Source organism: Benincasa hispida, chromosome 8, assembly GCF_027475165.1.
Source record: "Benincasa hispida cultivar pf3 chromosome 8, pf3_genome.v1.1, whole genome shotgun sequence".
NCBI classification, from domain to species: Eukaryota; Viridiplantae; Streptophyta; class Magnoliopsida; order Cucurbitales; family Cucurbitaceae; genus Benincasa; species Benincasa hispida.
Window position 1 is genome coordinate 20,283,568 of NC_143485.1, and position 5,994 is coordinate 20,289,561.

Below are 5,994 nucleotides of genomic sequence, written 5' to 3' on the forward strand. Positions count from 1 at the left end.
CTTACTCTCAGCCGCTAGTTAGAAGAAAATCCGTTGACTTCGTTTATGCCCTTATGCAGTAAAGAAAGCAAGTGAGGCGGGCTAAGCTTCCATTCGAAGTAAGGTAAGAGGATTCGAGCACCATCTTCAACTCTCCTCGGGATCCGGTGTTTTTCAAGAAAAGGTCCGATCCATTAATATCATGATTGGGTCGACAAGGCCAGATCATGAGTGAAATATCATGATTGGGTCGACCAGGCCAGATCATGAGTGAATAGAAAATCGAAAACGGACATAGCAGTCCCAGCTGAAATACTTGGAATAATTCTACCACTTCTACTAGAAGTAGCCTTTTTAGTGCTAGCTGAACGTAAAGTAATGGCTTTTGTGCAACGTCGAAAGGGTCCTGATGTCGTGGGATCGTTCGGATTGTTACAACCTCTAACAGATGGTTTGAAATTGATTCTAAAAGAACCTCTTTCACCAAGTAGTGCAAATTTCTCCCTTTTTAGAATGGCTCCAGTGGCTACATTTATGTTAAGTCTGGTCGCTCGGGCCGTTGTACCTTTTGATTATGGTATGGTATTGTCAGATCCGAACATAGGGCTACTTTATTTGTTTGCCATATCTTCGCTAGGTGTTTATGGAATTATTATAGCGGGTTGGTCTAGTAATTAGGGGGCAGCCGTTCGGTCGCCTATGATACTAGGACCAATAGGTCAAAAATGGGTTTGTGCCGCAGGTGTTGAACGATCTACTCTACACAGATGTGGGCTTACAGGGCTAGGGCTCATAAACCCTTTCTTTCATTCATCAATAGGGCCCTGGTCGGTCACTTTTCCGGGCCGGGATTGATAAGTGGAAGTCATAAAAAAGAGATCTTTCTCTTCGTACCTCAGATCAAGAGGAAGGGTATTAAGCTGGCCTATATATAAATATATATTATATATAAAATGATTCGCTGTCTTTTAACCATCTGTTCTTCTTTGTAACCGCTACGTTGGACCTAAAGGAAAAGGTGCTACTTAGCCCTACATTAGTAGAAGTAAGCGGCTGAGTTAGCCTAGCCTACCCTACTAATGTATTGTATAGTAGGGTATAGTAGGCAAGCGAGTTAGCGAAGACACTTAGGCTAATAGATAAGAGAGCGTCGGTGCGTAGCCTTCATTCTACTACCCTACGCAAAGGTTACGAAGTCACTTAGCTCGACGTTAGGAGAGTCAAGTCAAGGGGGAACACCATACCTACATAGAAGAACCGCTGTTCATTGACTTTCTAAGGTCTAACCTTTTGCTCCCCTACTGAAAAGGAGCAAAGCAGCTTCGCACCACTGATAGACTACTTAAGATTCAATTCAAAAGGTCCTACTTAGTTTCGTAAGCCTTTGTCATTGTTAGTCAACTAAGTAGGGCCTGAGGCCCCCTGCGAATCCGTAAATCTCAGGAGCATGCCGCAACAAAAAGATGGTCCCCTATGCATTTCATTCTTTCCGGAAGGGAAAAAAAAAGAAGTACCCCCATCATGGTGAACCTCTCCTTGTGATCGGGATGAGGTAGATGCCTCCCAGCCGGGGGGCGGATCGAATCGGAGTTTCCTTAGGTAGCCACCGACCAACAGTTATCCTTAAACTTCCGTGCTTGGTGGAGAAGAAGCAAACAAAGGTACGCTCGCTTCCTGTCTTGTTCTCTGCTGCGAACTGGGATCGCTCGCCAGCTAGGTCAGATTGGAGCAACCTTTTATGAGAACATATTACCCTTATTCGGGGACAAGAGGCGGAACGACCTCTCGATCTACTTACAGCTGCCCAGGAAGAAAAACGTCGTCTAGGCGTTCCCTGTTGCTCCGATCTCCCCTACTCCTAGGGCGTTGTCTGGGCCAAGAGCCATAGTTAGTTGCTGTTTCCATTTGCTTGTTTTTTTTTCTTGTTGTTGATACCGGCAAGACCCAGCCAGATGATGTCTGCTGGTTGGTAGTGAGAGGACTCTTAGTACCTGCATACCCAAAAGGGGGCGCTGATTAAAAAAACAAGAATTTGATTTTTTTTCTTGCTTTCCCTTAGCAGCGGGGAAGGAGTCCATCTATCTGCCTAGCTTTGGTAGATTTCCTCCAACGAAATCCACAGAAATTCAAGGAATCCCTTGGTGGATAAGTCCGACGGTGCGGAATTGAGTTTCTCGTCTGGTGGATCTGAACTATAGTTAGGGGGCAATACATACCAAAAGGTTCGAAGAAGGAACGCGCATAAGAGTATATAACCAACCCACCCTTCTGTATAACCTATTCACATTAGTGAAGCGGGGCATAAGGGAAGTGCACGTTTGTGAGACCTTAGTCGGGATGCATAGGGAAGTCAACCTACGAGCACGGAAGAGCGTGGTACCGCAACCCTTCTCTAAGTAAAGGTCAAGTCTCTCTTTCAGCTAGAATGTAAGGAAATTGAAAGAAGCGCGGAAAAGGGTCAAACACGGTTGCTAGCATCGAAGAGAGCCGACAAGGAATTCCATTAATAACTGGCCGTTTTGATTCTTTGGAACAACTCGATGAATTTAGTAGATCTTTTTAGGAGGACCAAATGACTCTCAATAAAACTTATCCTATTTTTACAGTGCGATGGTTGGCGGTTCACGGACTAGCTATACCTACCGTTTCTTTTTTAGGGTCAATATCAGCAATGCAGTTCATCCAACGATAAACCTAATCCGAATGAGAGAGCTATGACACAATCAAACCCGAACGAACAAAATGTTGAATTGAATCGTACCAGTCTTTACTGGGGGTTATTACTCATTTTTGTACTTGCTGTTTTATTTTCAAATTATTTCTGAAATGAAATCAAAGAAAATACTAAATAATAGTACGAATTATCTTATCCCATTCGGAAGGATATCATCTCATAATTATCTATGACTGTTTCTGTCTCTAGCACGACCACTTGATGAAATGGGGAGGGAAGTGGGACAAATGGTCGAGACTACTGGAAGGATTCCTCTTTGGATAATAGGTACTGTAACTGGTATTCCTGTGATCGGTTTAGTCGGTATTTTCTTTTATGGTTCATATTCCAGCTTAGGTTCATCTCTGTAATAATCGGATGAACTGAGTTGTAGACATGAAAGCGTAAGAACTCAACAGGATCCCCCTCGAATCAGAAAAAAAGGTTCTGATAAACCGGGAAAAATTGAAACCAAGAATAGGGATCAAGAATAATTAATTATTTGATTATTTCGACACCCCCCTCTCATTCCCCCTTTTTCCATAAAGAAGCCCCGCTCCCTAAAGCGAAAGGGCCCCTCTCTGATAAGGAAACGAAATAATCTCAATTTGATGACAAATCCGGTCCTCTTGGTTTTCTCAATTTCTATATTTCGTGCTTTCTCTCGTAAGTATGGCTCGAGGATTCTACCACTGTGTTCTCTATTGCGATATTTCTTGATCTTTCTACTAATACGCCCTGTCTTATCTTATTTTGGGACCGCGGATTTCTTGACTTTCTTTCTGGGGACCTTCTCTTTTTCGGGATCGTCGGGATGGATAGCTGGTCATGGTAACCAAGGCAACACCTCTTCTGAGTGGTTTACTTAAACAGAAGATTTTTCTTATACAGAAGAATAATCGACCAGTTCCGGGTGTAGTAGAAGTACCTCGTCGGTCAATCAACCGGAACAAGCTGAGCCTTCCAATGTCGTACCCGCCCCCCAACCCGCCGCTGCCCCAGCAGCTCAACAACGGAATCACCTAGATCAACCAAATGGTGAAGGTGGGAATCCATTTGGATGCTGAAAGGGAGGCTAGGGCACAAGAAGAGGACGCCCGCATCTATGCCGCGATTGAGGCTATCACGAACGCCTGCGAGAATGAGGAGGCGACCATGGTACGCCGAGCCCACAGGATCTTGCATGAGCGTGGGCTCAGGCTCGAAGATCCGGAGGATGTCAAGCGTGCTCTCCAGTTGGCTCTCCATGACGACTGGGAGCACGATATCGATACCGTCTGCGGCATTTCCGTGTGCTCAGACGCGACTTCGGAACATCGCGCTGTTCTCGATGGAATATTTTCATTGATGAGCTCAGGGGCTAGGGAAACCCGCAGGTCAACCCTCGACATTATATCGACTAGAAGTAGAAGACGGTCTCTCTCGGGAAACATGGCCTAATTTCTCTTCTTTTTTCGAAGGCCCAGAACGCTAAAAGGTGGGGGAGAAGCAAGCCGAACCTCTGATCGACCTGGAAACATCACAAATTCTCGGCGTCGAGAGAGATTTGAGATCCGTAAGTAACTCAGCGAGTGCTTTATAAGAAGGGCTTGACTTGGAAGAAGAAAATGAAATACGAACAACCGCGTTGGTCGTAATAGATCGACATTCATGCTAGTTCTTGCTCCAGCATGAAAGTTTCATTTCAGGGAAGGACGACGTACCATGATACTTTCCGTTTTGTCGAGCCCAGCTTTGGTCTCTGGTTTGATGGTTGTACGTGCTAAAAATCCGGTACATTCCGTTTTGTTTCCCATCCCAGTCTTTCGCAACACTTCAGGTTTACTTCTTTTGTTAGGTCTCGACTTCTTCGCTATGATCTTCCAAGTAGTTCATATAGGAGCTATAGCCGTTTCATTCCTATTCGTTGTTATGATGTTCCATATTCAAATAGCGGAGATTCACGAAGAAGTCTTGCGCTATTTACCAGTGAGTGGTATTATTTGACTGATCTTTTGGTGGGAAATGTTCTTCATTTTAGATAATGAAACCATTCCATTACTACCAACCCAAAGAAATACGACCTCTCTTAGATATACGGTTTATGCCGGAAAGGTACGAAGTTGGACTAATTTGGAAACATTGGGCAATTTACTTTATACCTACTATTCCGTCTGGTTTTTGGTTTCTAGTCTGATTTTATTAGTAGCCATGATTGGGGCTATAGTACTGACTATGCATAGGACTACTAAGGTGAAAAGACAGGATGTATTCCGACGAAATGCTATTGATTTTAGGAGGACTATAATGAGGAGGACGACAGACCCACTCACGATCTACTAAAGGGCAAGTAGCTTGATTGGTTCGAATCCAAGTCGTGAGATGGCAGGGACGGTGAGGAAAAGGCGTAGGTTGGCCTGGCTTTGGCTTGCTCTGGTCATTATGGCGATTGATGATCCCAGTGCAAACAATAAGTCAGAGTTCCTTAAAAAACTCCCAGTGTATAAAGGAACGTTCGGGCCCCCCAGTCGTCGCAGGGGTCCCTCACTCGGGTATCAGGACGAGAAAGGATATAACGGTGCATTGAAAGATCCAACAGTCAAAAGGGAAACAGAAGGTGAAATAGTAGGTTTAGAAGCAGGAAACTTCTGAAGCTGAAAGCAATCTCTTTTCTCTTGTTACCACGCCATTATAGAATGAGACGAGCCCTTATGCCGCCTAAGATGAAGTTGCAATCCGATTGAGAATAAGGTATTCATAGATGGGACTTTCCAGTCATATGAAATAGCATATGATAAGCTTGGTCTTTCTTCCCGTACTGATACAGTATTGAAAGCTAGGAAGTCTAATGCATTGCCTAACCTTATACCAGGGATTCCATTCCATATACCCCGGATGCCAAGTCCCGTAACTTGCTCTGCTCCCCATCGAAAGAGACTGCGCTAGGAAATAGAGTAGGCTCCGACCTAAGATATGGTAGTAAAGTCAGTCTAAAGCCTTTGATGAATGGCAAGAACGTCCGCTTATCTTGATGCTATAGATGGTCTAGCTAGAGATGCTAAAGTCTCTTCCCCATCACTCATCAATTGCATCCTTCTCATTGCCTAAGGCAGAAAAGATCGAAGATGATCCGAAGTAGGAAAGAAAGACCGAGCAAGTAGTATTGACTTAGACGACCTACCTTCATACAAAGACTGATAGCTTTCAGGGAATGACTTATTTGATCTCTTCTATGCTGAGAATCATCTGTGAATCCCCATTTTAATTGACGAGATGCGGGTTTTGTCTTTTTTCTACCCGCCTTTATTGGTATGGGTCACCCA

The 5,994-nt window shown here is 44.3% G+C and overlaps 1 pseudogene; it reads right to left on the bottom strand.

Moving 5' to 3' along the window:
- Positions 1-1,498: 1,498 nt before the first annotated feature.
- LOC150034422 (uncharacterized) lies at positions 1,499-2,767 on the bottom strand (annotated as a pseudogene).
- Positions 2,768-5,994: the final 3,227 nt, after the last annotated feature.